Source organism: Psammomys obesus, unplaced genomic scaffold, assembly GCF_907164565.1.
Source record: "Psammomys obesus unplaced genomic scaffold, mPsaObe1.curated_primary_1811, whole genome shotgun sequence".
Classification (NCBI taxonomy): Eukaryota; Metazoa; Chordata; class Mammalia; order Rodentia; family Muridae; genus Psammomys; species Psammomys obesus.
The window spans coordinates 11,521,937-11,542,433 of NW_026592890.1; the positions used below are offsets into that span (position 1 = coordinate 11,521,937).

A 20,497-nucleotide genomic window follows, 5' to 3' on the forward strand; every position below is an offset into this window, starting at 1 on the left:
AATATGTCCGTGGTCGATTATATTCTCCTAGGTGCATTTCTTTGGAAGATTGTAAAGTTGAGTGGTGACCAGCTCTGGAGCCTACAGATTTCATTAAGTAAATTACACAGAAATGCTCCCATCCAACAAATGCGATCCCCATGACAGCTGCCTGCAATTCTACACTACAGTGCTCGTCGCCAGGAAAGTGGTGGGCTGTGTCTGAGTATGCAGAGTTAGGCTGTATGATAACCTGAAATCCTTCCGTGTCATTTCATTGGTGAGGCTTGTGGGAGCCACGAAAAATGTGCTCGTTAGGCTGAGCATAGCAGTGCATGGGCCTCTAATCCTAACACTCAGGAGGCAGTGGCAGGTGGCTCTCTATGAGTTTGGAGCCAGCCCCATTTATATAGTAAGTTCCAGGTCAGCCAGGGCTATGTAGAGAAATCCTGTCTTTAAACAATGACAACAACAAAATGTGCTCTTTATGCTTTGGGGGCTCAGAGATGTTAGTGCTTATAACTGCCCCAGACTAGTTAAATGCAGGCAGTTCTCCCAGAAGTGTGGGCCTCTGTACCCTAGGGTCAAGCCGACCATCACCTGTGCGTTCTAGACATAGGGAGTGCTGCAGGATTCCCAGCACAGCCATGGCTGTCTACCCATCCCTGTCTGCCAAGGAACAGTTCAGCGACAAGTCTGTGGAGTTGGGAGCTGCATTATCAGGACAAGCTGATCTTAAAAGCGAAATGCATCCTCCCAAGGGGTGAGCTACTACCAAAGACAGCTGGTCTTTAGCAAACCCACCCAGGCGGGAAGGCAGGGACTCTGAGGTCTAGGGAAGAAGAAAAATGGTGGAGGTGGCTGCTCCACCTTCAGGCACCTGGCTTCTCCCTTTCTGCTTCTTCTCTCAGTGCTCAGTGCTGGGGCCTGTGAACCCCCATTTCAATCCAGCAGCTAAAGACAGAAACCCTGTGAGAAGTCCACAGAGGAGAGCAGAGCCCTGCTTTGAGCTTCAGTGAGAGAGAGAAAGGCCAGTAAGGGGAGAGGGCCAACTTGGAATGCCAATGAGAGCAGAGCTGGAAGAGCAGGAGGGCTACCTTGAAGAGAGACTGCGCATCTCCTGCCCTCCTTCCATCCTCCTCCTGCCCATCTCCTGCCTTCCTCCCACCTTCTTCCCACCCTTCTCCTGCGTCCCTTTCACCCTTCTCCTGCCCTCCTTTTGCTCTCCTCCTGTCCTCTTCACTCTGAAAAGAAAACCCTCCTCAGGGAAATCTGTCCAGTCTACTTCAGAGACTGTAGTTCCTTCTACAAAGGTCTCCATATTTTGTTTTCAGGCTCAACAAATACTGTCTCTATCTCCAAACGATCTTCCTGCCAGGTGCAAGTACTAAATAGTAGTCAAGGGCCCCAACCTTTGGGTAAGATGAACCCCAAGATGTAGGTCTTGGTTGACATAACGCAGCAGATGTGGGGTCCATGGCCAATACTGAGGCTCACTGGATCGTCCCAAATAAACAATTACTTTCTTTCTCTGCCACAGAAATCTAACCACCATGCATGCAAACAGATAGGCAGAGACTCAGCAGGAGTGGCCAAAGGCTCCTGGGTCAGCATCCACACAAAGCCATGGGCCCGTGAGCAGAGACGTGGATGAGGTACTCAGCTCTGTGGGCAGTGCTTGCTGGAATGTGCTGACTGGGTGGCCGGAATAGTAGAGCAATTCTTTGCACTAACACAGTAGCTGTGATTAAGCTGACTCAGGTGGCTGTGGGTTGCTGGCATGGCTTCTGATACATTGGCTACGTTTGTATCACGGGAACATTCTCCGACATTTTTAGAAGTCACAACACACACTGACGAAAGCACCAACGTGAGTGACACTGGCATGATCAGGCAGAAGTGTTTGGCCGGGTAACCGTGAGGGGTGCGAAAATGAGCAGGCAGCTGTATCATCAGACCCCATCCTGTTTAACAGTGTAAAATCATTCAGACACAAACCAGCTGCATCAAATACCCAGTAAGCAATTACCCAATAAGCAACTCGCTCTGAAGCCAGCCAGTTCCCATGCTCTAAGCTCCTGGATCTGTCCACTGTCACTATTACGGCTTTATTTTGGGTAGTGGTTGGTGGGACAGTTTTCCTGATATTTGTAGTTATTTCAGATAAGAGAAATGTTAAATCCAAACTGTCCTGATGTGAATTACTTTGAACCTAAACAGATGAGCCTGAAAACTAAGTCATGCTTTCACCTCCCAGGGTACACAGTTCTGTGTCACTGTATTCAGTTGAAGCTTGCTTTTCAGTCACACAGGTCAAATCTGTTGTTGTCTTGGGGAACCTTTCAGAAGACAAGTGCTATAGCAATTAACAAAATCCTTCTCTTTAACCCCCAGTGGAGAATGTACTGCCATGTTGGGTTTTACCCAAAGCGGTTGGTTAAATATCTCTGTGAGAGCCATTCTCTCTCCTTCTCTCAGACAGATTGAGAGATGGGTATACCGAGAGGGGGATTAGCTCACACACAAAGCAGCTCATTCCTGCTCTACCTCATTCACCAGGAAAGCTCTAGTGGAGCACTTCCTGTGTAGGTGGGGCCCACCGGAATGCACAGTGCAGGCCATGGTATCATCTCCCCAAACCTCCATCCAAATAGTAACTCGGAGGGCATACCCGCAGGGGCCATTTTCTGTCGCACTGTTAGGGATGGTTATCTTCCAGCAATGGTAACTTTTGAACTCTTGAACAAAGACAAGAAATTCTCTAGCTTCTGTTTTTGAGACAGGTCTGTTCCTGAGTGCAGAGCTTGATGTTTCTGCTAGAGTGGCTGACCAGCAAGACCCTGAGATCCTCTTAGCTCCTCCTTCCCAGTGCTGGTTTACAGGCACATACCACAGCACCCAGGTATGTCGTGTGGGAGACCCAGGTTCATGTCCTTACATTTCTGCAGTGACCACCATCCGCAGCTCAGACTGTATGGTTTTACAAACCAATTTTATGCTTGTAAGAAATCAACCCTAAGAAAATTTACAATTACTTATTAACACACTAAAAAAAAAAAAAAAAAAAAAAAAACCATGATGGGGAAAAAATGGTCCTGTTTTACATTTTAATTTTTAAAATCTCCTAAACATGTGGCTTTATTTGCAGATAGAGGGTCTTCATACCCCCTCCAGCTCCCATTCTAAAGAGATGCTGCTCTCTGAGGTCCATGAAGGAAACCTGGCCTCGTGCAGTCACATGGCTAGCAGGCAGAAATGTGAGAATCCTTCTTCGATATGACATGAGTTTGCTGAGTAGCTTTGTAGCAGATGGGTGAAGAGTCATCAAAAACCATCCTCACCACCCTTGTGTTCTGTGTTAATTAAAACCCATAATCCTCTGGGCAGTGGTGGCATATGCCTTTAATCCCAGCACTGGGGAGGCAGAGGCAGGCAGATCTCTGAGTGTGGGGCCAGCCTGGTCTACAGAGTGAGTTTCAGGACAGCCAGGGCTACACAGAGAAACCCTGTCTCGAGGGGTGTGTGTGCACAGAATCCATCACAACCAGAAACTCTACACATCTCCAATGTGTAGCTCACACTCGGGTCTCTGGGAAGTCCTGGCTCTTGACGCACACAACATAAGATATCACATCGGGAACACCACTGCCAGTCATGTCCCTGATGCCCTGTGTCATTAAACATGACAAAAGTCAAGCTCACGGTTATTAGTTCAAGTCTGCAAAACTGCTACCTTTTTCCTTAAGTCTGGCCCACAGACACTGGTGCTCCTTCTTGAAGAACAGGAATACTGGTCCTTCCTGAGCCGTTGTCTGCCTGGCACTCAGATCTGAACATCGGCGGCAAGCCTGCTGTTCTTTCAAATAAAAATGAGGTATTGGGGGAAAGTTCTGCTCCAAGGGATATTCACTCCCAAAGCTCAAAGCTGTTGCTCTCTGGTACTTTGTTGTAACTCAAAGGATCGCATAACTGTGTCGAGCAGACTTCCCATGTTGTGACAGGAAATGTTACAAAGACGCCCATGTTGAGCATTTCCATAGCGAGTGCCGTCTCTGGGCATCACTAAGTGATGTTGCGCTCAGCTTTCTCGTGGCTGTGAGAACAAGCAGTAGGGGATGGCAGGACCTTGGTAGGGCTAGAAATACTGGAGAAGTCACAGGCGGGTCTGCCCTCCTCTGTCTGCTCAACACAGCAATCAGCTCAGCTAGCGCAGCACCACAGCACGAGAGCAGGAATTGCCTTAGTGCCTTAGTCTTCTGAGTTCCCTGAATGTGGACAACAGCCCAGAAAACAGAAGGAAGCAGATCCGCTTGATCCGCGAGCATCTATCATAGCTATTAAGTCTAGTCCACCCCTCACGTTCTGCAAAATCATATATGTTAATTAGCTTCCTTTAGGTGAGCTCCCTATAAATATAGCGTGTCCTAAAAACAAACCTGTAGTGTAATCAGCTTTGTTCTTCATTCTGACTGGAAGGAAACGAAGGTTGCAGTGCTGAGCAGTGGGTGCCCCCTGCTGGCCATTATTGGAAGTGGCTCTCCGGATATTACCTGTTCAGGACTCAAACTGCGGCTGTGTTGCAGCGTTACTGCCCACCGAAGGTTGCTTTTCAGGGTGAGACATGATTCTAAATATTTAATGACGCTGAGTTTCCAACAAGCCAAGACATTGCCAGCTCTGAACCACAAAGTAGGAGCTACGCTGCTCACATGAGAACATGGATCTTGGGGGTGCGGCGGGGGGGGGGGGGGGGGTTTGATGGCCTGTCTATGTGTATGCTTGTGCGTGTGTTGGGGCAGAAAACAGAAAGAAAGTGAACAAGTAAATGAAGAAAAAAACACAACTGAAAGAAAACTTGTATTCACTCGGAAAAGACGACATCCTGGCTCTATCTCTAACCTCAGCTACGGTCATCACCCACGCGCACGGCATACTGGCATCCAGACTCCAGGTCTGCATGCCCTTCCAGTGATGGTCCTCCACAGAATGAAAAGCAACGAGGCTGCGCCCACTTGCTGACTTAGAACCCACCGAGTCCACCGAGCATGCCAGCAAACACTCTAAGTGGTTTTCACAGGGGTCTTCCTGTTAAAGGACAGAATCCCAGCTACCCGCCCACACAGTTGTTCGACTTGGGATGGTCGACAGCTCGCCACCTGAGCGCTCAGTGCATGCCAGATACTGTGATGAAGCCTTTAGGTCAGGTTAATGGGGGACTTTCCTATCCAGTTAGTACCAATCCCGGCAAGGTGAGCTGTGTGGCCTCTGAGGACACTATGTGGGGGCTAAAAACAGAGGAAGGCTTCATCACTCGGGAAATGATATATGTACTGTCCTTGCAAGATCCCCATGATTGCAACAAACAGAAACGAGAGGTGGCTAGCTTATTTCGAGTTAATAAAGCCTTCAGACAGGCCTGCTCTAGAAGTACATACTACAGGGACTGAGGATGCAGCTCTATTAGCAGAGCGCTTGCCTACCACGCATGAAGCCTTGGATTTGAAACCCCTCCCCATCCCCCGCACCTCATAAGATGGACATAGTGACACAGGCCTGTAATCCGGCACTGGGAAGGTAGAGGCAGGAGACTGAGAAGTTCCAAGTGATCCTTAGCTCTGTGGCAGTTTTGAGACCAGCCTGGCTACATGAGACTGTGTCAAACAGGGAGAGGGAAGGAGTGCATTCAATCTAGACAAAATGAAACATTTCTTTCTAAAATATGTCATTATGGAGAGATACAGCTCCATCCTCCACTTCAGGCACCCACATCCTGCAGCAATTATGGGATGTCCACAGCGGTCCCCTTCTTACACCTCACTCCCCCCGCCCCAGAGGTGAAGTCCCACCTCCCTAGAGGGTGCTGGGGACCACCTGGTGCTGGGACTCTTTGAGCTGGTTCTCTTAGCCAGACGCGCTAAGCCACTGAGCTGGGAGGCTCAGCTTAGTGGACACTGATGGAGGGATTCTCCTTCAGACCTTGACAAAATACACACAAAGCTGATTCTATCATGCAGATGTGCTTTCTAAACGTACTTGGTAGGTTCTGGCATCAGGCCTCATGGTTTGGGAGCCATAGGTCACCGGGGCCTATCATCCACAGTGTCAAGAAAAGGGGATGAGCTATTCAGGATCACTGGGATCTTGGGAATGCTTCATCCTGGGATTGTCTGTATCAGGAAACAAATTCTGGTCCTTCCTCTTGGCCCAACCCCACGGCCAACTCTCATTCCCACCTGCCCACATCAACGTGAGAGCTCAGTGTAGGCTTCTCCGTGTGAGAAGCAGAGCACTCTGCTGGTGGCAACCTGTGACAGACGCCGCCACCTTGTCCTTCCAGAAGGTGGAGAAACACTGAGAGGAGGCCCCAATGGGACCTGGGGAACTGTGCCAGGAGCTGATGGGAACCCCAGTTTAAGCAGCATCCACAATGACAGCGGAGGCCTGGGCGGGATTCTCTTGGGGTCCCAGTGACACCAACTACTTGGGTTGCGATGTTCATTGACCTTTGCAACTTTGAATGATTAACAAAGGAGAGAACCAAAGAAATCTTCCATTTGAACTCAGAAACACACCTGAGGCTCTTCCCCTAGGCACACGGAGTGTGTCTTATGGCATTTAACTGGCCCAGACATGTGTCGGGTGACATGAAGTCAAGAGGCCTCATGGACAGGGCAAGCAATCTGAAGGAGGTGGGCAGCGAGCCAGCTGTGGCTGACTCAGGGGCAGCATCTCTCCATGGGCACCACTCTGGATGGGTTTTCAAGTCCAGAGTTGGGCGGTTTGGGTATAGTGTGAACAGGAGAGGGGCAGCCCAGGACCTCCACAAGTTCAAGGACATGGTCAGGAGGAACTATCAGGAGTTTGTACTCAAGAGGCCAAAAGCTCCTCAAACGTAGCCCCATTGGCCAGGAAAGCTGCTCTTGATGGCAAAGCCTGCTCCTCACTCTCTGTGACTAAGTTCTAGCCCCAGCTTTACTGGCCCAGGCATACGTAAAGAACTTATTCTCACAAAGCTCAGCTTCCAGGAGCTCGGGGTAACCTTGGCATCTTCAGTAATGGACAGTGCTGAACTCTGTAAGGTCCTGACCTTAACAGAATCTGCCCCAGTCTCTAGGACCACTGACATCTCTGGGCATCATGGGGCAGTCCAGGCTCTCCCTCTGTGCTGGCCAGCTTTGGGTTGTGATGCTCCCAGCTTTCCACAGAGCTGAGCCTCACACTGTGTTTAAGAAGAAACTGTCTTCATTGCTCAGAGCATCTTCAACAAAGCCCATGTGAACATGGGATTTTGGAGCTAAAGCCCAGAACCTCAGCTTTACTTCATAAGGAAGAGGGGGTTGACAGCCCCTCAGATGGTATGGTGGAGAGCTGCCTAGAGTCCTTTCCACTCAGGCAGACAGAGCCTAGCCCAAACAGGCACAAGCTGTACAGTCTACTTCATGCAACACAATATAATACATTTGGGGGGGGGGGTGTTTTGTTTTACTTTTTTTTTCTATCCTTTGAATCAGTATCTTCTTACTCAGAGTGAGTCTGCTACTTTAAACTCTTATTTTTATTTCACTATTGCTTCATCATCTGAGAGTCAGCCATAACATAGCCCACTGCTGAACAACAAACCAAAGTGAACATGGATAACGCACATACACACACACACACACAGCTTTTCTGGACTTAACTGCAGCACAGGAAAGAGACGACTGTAGATGTGTGCTTGTGGCCACAGTCTCTGGAAATGAAGAACTAAACCAACTCTTATTAATGCAACTGAGAATAAGCAGAGATATGAACGAATAGGTGACCACAGATGTTGGAATGACCCTGCTGTTTGAGGTTACAGCCCCCCAGTCCGGATAGCCAGGACAGCCATTTTATATAGGACTCCCTCCCCTCAGCAGGGCCTCCTGTTCTCTGCCTGACTTCATCAGCGAGAGTGTCTTTAGACACAGTCCCCCTAACCACTTTTGATAAATGTCCTCTGACACAGCTCCCTGCAAGTTCTCCCTTCCCAGTGCCTCTATGATAATTAGATGCTGTGTTTCCATTCATATGATAGGAGCATGCTCCTTCATGCAAATCAAGCATGTTTGAAGTTGCCTAGTTCCAACCAGTTATGTCTCCCTCTCCTTGGAGTCTCCCACCCACTCCCCAAAAGGTCTATAGCCTTTGTTCTCTGGGATTAAAGCTGAACCTGCCCCCTGCAGCAGACCTCAGGTGTGTGATGTCTGCACAGTGCTCACCAGCCTTTCCAGGCACGCTCCTCATCTCATGCCCCTCTTGACTTTGTGGGCTGGAGGGAGACAGCCCCCAGGCAGAAGGAGAACCACACACAGGGCCCCAAGCGATGAGTCTAAGATGTAACTGCTCAGAAGTGAGATTGCACTGGAAATGCCAGGGCCACAGAGATGGCGGGAACACTCAATAACATCTCAACAATGCTGTAAACATGTTATTTCTCAGTACAATTTTTTTTCAAAAATAGTTCTGTAAATGGTAACAGAATGCTATGTGATAATGAAAAGGAAAAATAGAAAATTTTCAATAACATAAAATGTTTTAATAGAATATGAAAGAAAAAAAAACACTTGCTTATGATACAAGGCACAAGATTACCAAAAGATACGGCATTCAGATGTGTGGCTTTCACTATACTCTTAGTGTTCTGCAGGAGGTAAAGGCAGGGAAGGGAAGTCACTCAGAGGGCCTCTCGGCTGATGGCCTATGACCAAGGTTATGACTAGGCAGAAGATAAAAGGAGGGGATGAGCCAAGGAAACAGGAGTGGAGACCTGCTCCATGGAGCTCAGCAATCATGGGCAGAGCTCTTGGGACCACAGTGACCAGGCCTGGCTGGACTAGGCAGAGCTGGAAGCCAAGATATTTACAGAGTCTGACCAGGTGAGGAGGGTTCTCAGAGTGACTGTGGCACATTGGGAGAGGCAAGGAGGCCTAGGATGGACTTCAGAGCAGCAACTGGTGCTCGTCTGTGCTGTTCTGTATCCCTTGTCTCCAGTTTCTGTCCTTACAGAGTCCCAGGCAGGGTGGACACAGTACAGGCCAGGCAAGGCCTCCATGAAACTTACTACACGCTCCTGCTTTCCCCTCATTGACACATTTATAATACATACATGTTATTTGAACAGTCTGTGACTGGCACATCCCGTAAGTGCCCGTGAAGAGAGTGTCTTCTATCGTTTTTTGGGCAGCATAGGCTGAGCATCCCTTAGCACAGATATGATTCAGCATGTGAAAAAAACCTACAGCGGACCCCACAAAGAGTCACACCACAGAACACAGAACACGTTTGGGCTGTGTTCAGGAGTTTTTGTAGCATTGATGAGTCTTGTATTTAGCCAGGGCCCCATGCCTAAGATGCTGCACTGCACTTAAGCAATCTTAGTAAGGCAGGGAGGAAATCCCAAGGGAGAACACACGTGGTCCCAGCAATTTGGGATGAGGTCCTCTGCCCCTACCTAGAAAGTCAGCCAAAAAGTTCTGCCTCCCACCAGCACAGAGACCACCTTCACAGTGATGGGAGCTTAGGGCTTATCATCATGCCGTAGAGAGGGGGTTATTCCCTATTAAGATGTACACAAATGCCCACCATCCACACAGGAAAGGGCCAGGAAGGTGCTGTCTTCCCTTTCATTGCTGTTCTCCCTTCCTTGTAAATGAATTTCCTACCCAAGCACTACGGTGACCTCCACCCACGCCGCAGAACTGGGCTTGCCCCTCACCCAATGACCGTGAATACAAGGTTCCCTGGGCCACAGACATTGGCTCAGGAGGGAGGCAAGGAAGGAATTGTGGTTGAACTGCTGAGGGCAGCCACGGCTGAATCAGAAGCATTTCATGCAATGGGGTGAGCTCCTCAGCAAGAAGAGGAATGCCCTTTAAACCAACTGATGCTCAATAGTGTTGGTTCAAGGGGGAAAAAACAACCTCACATCCTAAGACTATACAACAACAGGATCAGTAACCATGGAAGACACTGCACTGAGCCACATCAAATCCAGATGTCCAGGGCCCATCCCAGGGAAGTTGGGCCTCTCATGCCAGGCCAGGCTATGGCACCTAGGTAGGGACAGTTTACCCTCAGAAGAAATGTGAGTGATCAAGCTCCTCTTGTGCTGAGAAATGGCAGCTTCCTCCGAGATGAGGCATGACTTGTTCCTTGGCCTCTGAGTGCTCACAGGGAGAAAGAAACAGGAGGACAACAGTACAGCCAGTTCCCTACGTCAAAGAACCACTCTCCAGTGAGTCCTGTACTCAGGAAAGAGTCTCTCTAAATAGCCTCATCTCAGTTCCTTTTCAACTGCAGAGATAAAACACCATGTTCAAGACAACTTTTTAAAATCACTTCACAGCCTGACACTAGCCCCCTCCACTCTCCCTGACCAGCTCCACCCTCACACCCCCTTCCCCCATTCCTCCCTCTACTTCTTTTCAGAGAAGGGGTCCCCTAAGGGGTCCCAACCCACCCTGGCACCTCAAGTCACAGCAAAACTAAGTGCATCCTCTCCCACTGAGATGAGGCAGCCCACCTACGGGAAAGGGATCCTATTGTTATGGGACCCACATGAGGACAGTGCTGCTCATCTGCTACATATGTGTAGGGGGCATCTAGGACCAGTCCATGCAAGCTCTTTGGTAGGTGGTTCAGTCGCTGTGATCCCCCATGGGCCCATATTAGTTTATCCAGTATGTCTTCTTGTGGTGTTCCGGACCCCTCCAAATCCCTCAACCCCTTCCTCCCACTCTTCCATAAAACTCCTCGAGCTCTGAAACTTTTAAAAGAAAACATTGAGTTTGGGGCTCACAGTTTCGGAGGGTCAGGGTCCACAAGCAACATGGTGGAGGGTGTGGCAGCAGGCAGAGCTCACATCCTGAGGAAACTACCACTAGACTGAGCGCTCACCGGGAAAGGCATGGGTTTTGGAAACTTCAAAGCCCGCCCCTAGTGACACACCTCCTCCAACAAGGCCGCACCTCCTAATCCTCCCCAAACTGCTCCAGCGGTTGAGAACTAAGCATTGAAATACATGAGCCTATGGGAGCCCACCCAAGACCACCACTGCTGCTTTGTTTAAATAAATGTCTGTCCTTCAAATACCTGTTCTCTGAATTCCATCACTAAAGAGTAATGAGTTCTGGCAGCATCCAGAACAATATGAAACTTCAAAGACAGCTCAGGGTAGCAAGATAAAGCCCCTGGGGAACTGGTCCCTCTGGGACTGGACTCTACAGGGACAATCTGCCACTCTCTCTGAAAACATCTGGACATCCATGAGGGCAATAGTAAACACATCTTTCATTGTTTTCTGAAGTCCCCTCAAGGGACCCAATCTACCATGCGTACTTTGACAGTCTGGCTCTTCTTTACAGAGAAGTGTTTTATTTAAAGAGACATTTTTAGCCTTAAAAAGAAAACTAACTTGGGATTAGGTTCAATGTTTGAATTTGACATAAAGTTCTTGTTATAGAATCATATGTGTTTTTAAATGTCACAGATTCATTTTAAACTTAGATGCAAAAACAAACATGTGGTCCCCTTAAATTTGGATGAGAGAAATAAGAGATGTTCCCTTCTTCATGTTGCTCTCCCATTCACTGAAACACAATAAAAAAACATGCAAATATCTGAGAATATGCTATTCATTTTTCTGTTTTATTTTTTGAAAGATGATCATTTGGAGTTCCAAATACATGCATGTTTTAAGACTGCATTTTAAAATTGATGAAAACTTTGCTGTTTCTTCCATAAATGGCCTCTTATTTTTTTTCCCATTGCTGTAGTAAAATATCTAACAAAACCAACTTAAGGGAAAAGGGCTTATTTGGGTCTCCAGTTCCCCAGAGGACTCTGTCCATCATGGCGGTCAAGACATGGCAGAAGGCATGGAAAGCATGGTACGGAAGCAGAGGAATGCTTCCATAGTGTGTCCACGTTCAGTAGACAGAGAGTGGACAGAAAGTAGGGCCTGCTCTAAAGCCCCAAGGCCAACTGCCACTGACCTACTTCCTCCTGTGAGGCTCTGCCTCCTACAGGCGGTACAAGGTCTCCAAACAGCACCACTAACCCCTGGGGACCGAGGGTTTAAACACAGGAGCCCTGGAGAAAGGACATTTCACAGTCAAACCACCACCAACGGAAACCACCAGAGAAGCATAAGTTGCCATTGCCCCCACCCCCACCCAGGGACTAGCAGCAGTGAGTCCTACAGCATTTAATGAGAAAGTTAAGCATGTCGTAGCACTACTGGGATGACCGACCAATTAGAATGCCAAACAGCCTCGACGGACCCCTGCTCAAGGAGGGCTGATAAGGAAGGTTTCATTCGGCCACGGTCACGTCACAGGCACGTGGTCGGTGTCACAGTTATTGCATTGAGTTCTCTCATTTTGTCTTCATCAAATCCTGTTTCACGGAAGTCGAGACATGGCTTCAAAGCAGGGAGTGGCAGGCAAAAAGAGCGCCAACTGCCGCCCTCTGACCTCCACACAGGTGCCACACAGGACGTGTGAGTGCCCTCCACCCCCACTAAATAATTGTGAAAATAAATTTTCTCCTTAGAAATCTACTCACTTACATGGATAATAAGAACTTAATAGGAAAAAAAAAGAATCATTTAAGAAAGCAAGCAGGGTGCCACAGCTTGGACCTTGAACCTGAGGGTCAACTCTGAAGGGCTGGAATTTTTCTGAAGACTCAGTTCTCCATGGGCTCAAGATAGAGATGACAGCAGCTGGGTTTTCAGAGCAGTATGAGCAGAAATAATTGTTAGATGGCCTCAAAGCAATTTTAAAATCTACAAATTGTATGCAAAGTTAGACATAAATGTTAAAATGGTGTCCACTTTTTATATCCTCTCATGATTTTGCCAAGGTCTGCACAGTCCTAACTATTTGTGATGGAAACTGGGAAGGAGAGGAAAAACCTAAAATAGATTTTTTTAAGCCCACTTAAAATATTCCGTAAAACCCTCAGTGGTCTAACCGACACACACGGGGATGTCAGAATCCCTGGGGTGGGGTGGGGGCAATCCAAAATTCCCAAAGGCATCTGGCCAAAACTTACTGCCCCAAGCGCCCTGCCTTACGAGGAAACAAGGGATTTGATCCAAGAGCTAGATCATTAGAGAAAAAGGTATTTTAGTTAACATGAAACTGGTAATTAGTTCCCTAGGGGAGAACAGAAAACAAAATACAGATAGCATGGGGAGAGGGAGGGAGAAAAGAAGGGAGGAAGGGAAAAGAGAGAATGGAGAAACCAGAGAGGAGAGAAGAGAGGGAAAGGGGATGAGGGAGGGAAAGAGAGAGAGGGAGGGGAAGAAGAGGGGATGTGTGACATTTTTAAGATTAAGGGGAAAGGATGTGAGGCTTCCAACAAGAAAGGGGGGTTGCTGAGGTGGGGTCAGCTGTTGGGTCTGTACCTTGCATGGCATTTGGTAAATAAATTTGTCTTCTCTGCCTCTTTGAAGTCCTTTGTTATGATATGCTTGGTCCTGTGATCTCCATGGGCCAGGGGACGACTCATCAGGACAGATAGCTGCTCTGGGTCCCCCTCCCCAGGATCATTTAATCAGATCAAAGAGCTGGGGTGCAGTTCAGTCTGTCTGACTCTTGTAAAGTGCCCAGAATGAAACATCTACTTCCCTTCTCAACCTTCTTAAAACTTAGGCTAAACCTCAGTAGACTCCAATAGCTTTCACCTGGCACTGGTTGAGCTGACTGCTTTATGCCTTATCTCATTTAGCCAGCATGTATCAGCCTCCTCAGGCAGGTGGGATTCTTGTCCCTAGTCCTTGGGAAAGAAGAAGTCTCAGAAGAATGAAGCGATTTTCCTAAAAGTGCAACCCTGGGAGGTGATGGACCTGGGATTCCCACAGAGCCCTTTGCAGAGAAAATCACACGATATGCTGCAGAGAAATGCCATGGAGACGTAAGGGTCCTAGTCACTGAAAAGGCCATCACTGCTTAAAGATGTTTAGCAAATGTCTTAGGGTTTCTACTGCTGTGAGGAAGCACCGGGACTACGGCAACTCTTACAAGGAAACATCTAATTGGGGCTGGCTTACAGTTCAGAGGTTTAGGTTATTATCCTCATGGTGGGAAGTACGGCGGCACATGGTACTGGAGCGGTCGCTGAGAGTTCTACGTTCGGATCAGCAGGCCGAAGGAAGAGAGTGAGACACAGGGCCCGGTGTACACTTCTGAAACGTCAGCATTTCATCCAACAAGGCCACACCTCCAATAAGGCCACTCCCTGTGAGTCTACAGGGGCTGTTCTCCTTCAACCCGCCACAGCAAGGATGATGACACACCTGGATTCCAGAGGGGCAGACTGCAAGCAACGGCACCACCCTGCTTATCACAGTTGATCCTCCAAGACGCTGTGAATCTAATCGAACCAAAGCCAGAGAGGCTGTGAGAAGCTGCAGGATGAAAGTTGCATCTTGTGGCGGAACACCTCCCACTCCTGCCCCAGAAGCTGCTGAGCTGGAAAGTCAGCGTAGTTCCGGGTTCCTACAGCTGTTAGAAGAAAAGGGTTCAATGGTCAGGAAGTAAGTTATCAATCATCTGCGGTCAGTCGGAGCAAAAAAGCAGGTGAAGTGTGAGCCCAGAACCTCAAACACCAGTACCATTGGCCTTCCTTCCCCACCATCATCACCAGGTAAGGCTGATAAAAAACACTGCAGACATATCGAGGGAAGATACGTGATGGTGTCCTAGCCAGGAATCTTGAAGAAACAGTGAACTTGTTTTCTTCGTCTTAGAAACTGAAGGATAATGACTTTGCAAAGGTGTCTGCAGGCCAACCTCGAGGCAGTGTGACTGTGGCACCCTGCAGAGTGACAGAAACTCCGCAGGTGAGATTAGGAATATTAGGAATCGGGCTAGAGAGGCAGCGAGTGTTGGTTATCTGGCTGAGCTAGGTGGGTCCAGTGTCGTGGCAACGATCCTGCAGAGATGGAGGCAAGGCTGGAGAAACGGCTCGGTTCATGAAGTGCCTGGTCTGCAAGCATGAGGAGCCCAGCTCAACTCCCAGAGCCCATGGAACAAAAGCAAGACAGGGTGGAGACGGGCAGGTCTTGGACAGGGTCCTGAAGAATGACACTCAACATCTGAAGGAGACCTGCTCGAAACAAAACAAAGACTCGAAGTGGACGGCGTGGGAGAAATGGCACCCAAGACAAGGGTGCATGTACACCTACACATACGTGTCTAACCCATCACATGAAAACACAGAGAGAGAGAGAGAGAGAGAAAGAGAGAGAAAATGAGAGGGAGGTGTGCATTCTCCATGCAGGGTTCTCAGCCCAGCTTGTATCACAATATAAAACAGACACTACCTACCGCTGTAGGAGGGCACAGGGGTAGACAGTCAGGAACTCAGCTGGCATTGTGAACACAAGCGGCAGAGACACTGGCGCGGTGCCTCAGTAACATGCCAGGAACCCAAAGAGGACCCGAAAAACGATCAAAGCCTCAAGGCTCCAGCGCCGCCCACGCCACCCAGAGGCGCAGGGTGCCTGTGTGCTTGGCTCTGAGCGGCAGTTTTCAACCATGACTGTGACAGTCTGCGTAGGGAGAAAGCAATATGATACATGGTCCCGAGAGAAGCCGACATCATGTCCACTCTAAAGGACGGACCGAGTTTCTGGACTTAAAGTACGGTTAGTATTTGCCTCCAGGAACTCTGGCGAGTGAGCAAGAGGTAGAAATTAACAATGAAAAGTAAATAACGGGCAACAGAGCAAGGAAAGCATGTTTACATCCTTCCGGCGTCTCTTCCGCCGTAAGCTAGGAAACACTGAAAACAAATGAAGTCAGGCCCTGGCTTCCCGGGTTCTCATTGAGAAAGAGTCCTAGTCCAGTTAGAAGTGTTCCAGACATTAAGAAAAAGTGATGGCTGAACATTTCCCCAATCCTTTACCCACGCACCCCAACATAGACCGACACAAGAGAGGGGGCAATGATCCCTTTAAACACTCAGACCGAAGGGAAATAACCCCGTAGGGTCTTATTTTAACAAGTAGGTTTTGACCTCAAGTGTGTGACCTTGGGTTCAGCTCCCTAAGCATTTGGGCCCAATACCAACATGGCCCCAACATCAGTGTGTTCTCCATACCATCCCATACTTGGCAGGACGGGTTCAAGTTAGGCATTTGCAAATGCTCCCCCGTCCACATTCGGGGGGAGGAGTCTCTGGACCCTGACCAGTGCAGGTGTGGGAGCGGGAGCAGGCTGAGATCTGCATGGATATTGTTCTAACCGGGCTGTGGCCCATTGGAAAATCAACGATGTTGGCTTCCATGTGATGGAGGACATGTCCTCACCCGGGTTTTCACTCTAATGGGTCCTTGTGCCTTTCTGAGAGTGCATGGCTGCCTTGTCCCCACCCAAGGCTTCCGATGCGCTATGGTGCCATGTTCTCTGGTGTACGTTAGCTGGGAATCCGACCTTGTGGAGGAGACACCTCACAGGGAACAGGGTCAGCTGGCCCCTGGTTCATAGCAGCAAAATACTATATGTTGTTCTGGGCCTGGGAAACCCCTAAACGCATCTGCCAATGACTTTTTCCTGCTCTTCTAGGGCACTATGTATTTTGAGGGGATTTAGTCCACATGCCTCTCATTTGTTCACACTTAGCTCATCATCCTGCTGGTGCGTGAGCAGCCTTTCCACATCTCGCTTTTTGTTTCTTAAGCCACAAAAGCTACTGTTTTAACAAAAAGGGGAAAGAGTAAACAAATAGTTTTTAAAAATTGAGGTTGTTGTGTTTTCAGAACATTCCAGAAGCCATAATAAAATCTAAGCTCATTGGTTCCTTTCACCTTCTCTGCTGAACCAGAACAGCAGGTAATAATACTTTGGATAACGGGAGTAGAGAGTTACAACTAGTTTCTGAAAAATCAGAAATGTTTAAACAGAGGCCATCGAAACTCCACCCAGCAAGATGGCAGCACAGACAGCGGTACAAAATGAGCCACCTAGTTCCTGTGGCGGCCTGAGGTCTATCCTCCTGGGGCTGGAAACAGTCCACTGTGAGCACGAGGTAGTGAGAGAGTGGCACACGAGAGAGGAACGCCTGTGTTCAGCTACGAAGACACACACAGAGCCTTTCTCCCGCTCTGCCCATTCAATTGCCTCCTCCACCAAACTCGGGTATGTAAGTCGATTTTTTCTTCTTGCTACAAAAATGCAAATCCTGTGTGAAATATGCTGCTCCATGACGTAAACCCAGGAAGAGGGGCGTGTGGACAGAGAGTCTTCCTGTCCCACCACATGATCACATCAGCTGTGGAGCACTTGCTCGTGGCAAAGCCTGTAGTGTCCTCAGACACCAACCTGGCACGGACTCACAGCATAGCGTCACATGTTGTATAAGCAAAGGAATTAGATCCAGCCATTAATATCATCATGCGCAAGAAACCAAGCTGAAAAAGAAGCTAGCAGATATGTCTAATTTAATGTTTGACCTGATTTGATGGGTATGGGCGTTCAGTCTGCATACCCCTTGCATGCCTAGCGTCCATGCAGGCCACAAGAAGGCATCAGATGCCCTGGAACTAGATTTACAAATGGCCATTAGCTACTTTATAGGTCCTCTGCAAGAGTAGCCAGTGCCTTAACCACTGAGTCATCTCTCTAGTCCCCCCCAAAAAATCCAATTTCAAAACACTAATCTTAGGATAGATAAGACCAGGTGTTTCTACTGTCAGCTAGACAAGGACAAGCTCGGTGCCAAGCTGTCCCCTGCAGTTTTATCCAGCTTTGGGCAGCCACAGTTGCAGCCCTACTGTGTTCCACGCTCTGACCATGGCAGCCTCCGGCTCTGCCTCTATAAATGCACTCAGGTGCTCTATGGTGACTAGCACAAGGATCTTCCACAGCAGCTTCTGATAGTTAACAAGCATCTGAGAGCCACTCAGAAGAGAATCACACTCTCCCCACTCCAACTGTGGCTGTGACATCTCTCAGAGTGTGTCCCCAGAGATCGAGGCAACATCCTTCTGTACTGAACCCGAGGCCTCAAGCATAGAAACGCACCTTCCATTGCACTGCCCCTGGCCAAGGAAAAGATGTGGTGCTCGGATTTGCTGTCTCTCTCTTCCCAACCAGAGAGGCTGAACTACAAGAGGAAGAAAGGCTCATGGGTCACTGCCAGACATTCAGAGCAGGGTCCACCCCACGAGGAAAGTGGGGCTTTTGGTTTTTCCAAGCTCTGTATTCCCTGGGGGCTCTCAGGGCCACTGGGAGCAGAGCATAGCCCTGAGATTGACCTGAACAAAGGGCGCTGCTGGTGACCCGCGCTCCTCACTGTGACCCCAAGAGAATGTGGCGGGGGACTGTTGCAGAGCCACTGTGGCCTTGGTTTTTGAGAAGTCAGTGCTGCCTGTGGCCTCGGGACCCTGAATGAATGGCTGCTGGTGTAGGAGCCAGGGTGCTGGAAGGTCGAAGTCTGTCTCGGTGGCAGAGGCTCAGCACAGTAGGAAGTTATACTGTGTGAGCACCAGGGGGTCCTTCTGCCATGACCAAGGTGGAGCTGTGTGTGTGGCGCCTTCTGGGAGATATTGCATAGCAGGTTAGGGTGAGAGGCAAGAGGCAGGGGGAGGAGGGGTGGGCATTTTCTAGAGTGGGATTCCTTCCTCTTCCCCAGGGCTCTCCAATGCCTGGTGGGATAAATGTATCATTGATTTCTAGAAGCAATAATAAAATTAGGGTATATGGAGTGTTTCAAGGTAACAGGATCATATGCCACCTTCTTACAAGTAACCAAGGTGTTTTCATCATGTTTGTCCTCTCTGTTCTCCACTCTCCATCCCTACAGACCCCATCTCTGCTTTCATGTCTTTATTCCTTCCTTTTTTCTTTTTCTTCCTTCCTTCCTTCCTTCTTTCCCTCCTTCCTTCCTTCCTTCCTTCCTTCTCAGTGTAGAGTCTGTAGATGGAGGAATCATGTGATATTTGTTTTTCTGGGCCATTTATTTCACTCACCTCAGGTTTTACCTTTGGTGCTCAAGCCTGATTCCCATCTTAGTTGCCATCAGTAAAGGACTGCAAATGTGTGGTTGTCAGGGCTCCAGGGTCTACTCCGTGGAAGCCCCTGACGGGGTCACGGTAATGTGATTTGCCCATGGTCGTAGAGCTAGCTGGCAGCAGGCTGGCCCTGCCTTCCCTGTTATATCAGCCTGCTGAAAATTTCAGCTGCAGTTGTGATTTTTAAACATCCTGCGCACATCCCTTCAGTCACCCTGAATCACGCATGTTTGTTCAAATCACACACAAAAGCCTAAGGTAACGTAAACCGTGCATTCTTGATGCTCCTGGGACAAGTTCGTGTAAAGTGGCCTTTGAAACAATGAAGAAGGAGTCCAGACTCGAGCCCTGAGTGACAGATCAGATTAATTGAAAACCACCCCGGTTGGAGCTTTGTTGAAGCCATTATTACAGACACATCTTCAACTGTGGGAGCTTGTGGGATAATTGGATACAAGAGAGGAATAATTTAGGGGAAGGATACCAACACAGAGGGAGGGCAGACCCAGGCAGGCCCGGCTTGTAATTACCCAGTTGTTATGTGTCCTCAGATTGGGAGCAATTGCCGAATTCTGCAGACTGTGTAATACAGCCGATGCAGCTCTGCACCACTAGGTGGCAGCAAAGAGCAGCTGAAGAAGCCTGTCCGATGCAGACTGGCAGTTCCAGGTTATACACATCCTAAAATGTCTGTCAACATTTCTTTTAGTCCATTTGAGGTGTCAGTGAGGACTAAGCGGAGGATGCAGCAAAGAAAGTGTCACCTGGCTGGTAGGCAGCTGACTTGTGAAGGGGAAGAAGGAGACAAGGTTTGAAGAACCTTGGGCTCACCCAGCAGCAGTTTCAACCTGTGGGTCTCGGGCCATTTAGAGGTTGAATGGCTTTTTTCACAGGGTCACATATCAGATATCCTGCATATTACGATTCATAAGAATAGCAAAATTGCAGTTATGGAGTATCAACAAAAGAATTTTATGGTTAGGGGTCACCACAACCAAGGAACTACATTAAAGGATAGCAGCACTCGAAAAGTTGAGAACCACTGACCTGGAGGGAAAATAAATCAGCCACGAACTCAACCCAAGCCAGTGGTGTGAAGAGACAGGTCTGATTTCCAAAGACACCCGTGCCACTTGGCTATACCCTCTCAAAATGTCTCTCCCTTGAGAGTCTGTAGTCCATCAGACAGAAATGTTAACTGTGATTCTCTGGTCTCTACATGCCTAGTGCGTGCAGAGACATGCATGTCCGTGTGTGTCAGAGGGCTCTTGAGAACGTGTAAATGAAACAGCCTGTTAGGCTCTGGCAGGGAACTATATAAACAGCCAAAGTTACATAGCGGATGTGTTTATTGCCTCGATAAATATTGGGGGGTCTCTAATAAGTTATATGCTATGCCAAGACAACTGTAATATGCACTTTCTCTGGCAATGGCCACAGTGTAGAGGGTCTAAAAAGTACCACAAAGCAAACAGT

The 20,497-nt window shown here is 48.6% G+C and overlaps 1 protein-coding gene across 5 annotated transcripts in view; it reads right to left on the reverse strand.

Annotated features, from left to right (window-relative positions):
- Positions 1-20,497, reverse strand: part of Pde10a (phosphodiesterase 10A) — a 419,189-nt gene that overhangs the window by 336,801 nt on the left and 61,891 nt on the right. The window contains exon 1 of one of the 5 annotated variants that reach the window (XM_055615962.1): positions 14,303-14,482. The exons of the other annotated variants lie outside the window; for them this stretch is intronic. The gene's annotated coding sequence lies outside the window, so the exon portion shown is untranslated. Of the gene's footprint in view, positions 1-14,302; positions 14,483-20,497 lie in introns of those variants that run through there. 5 annotated transcript variants of the gene reach the window in all.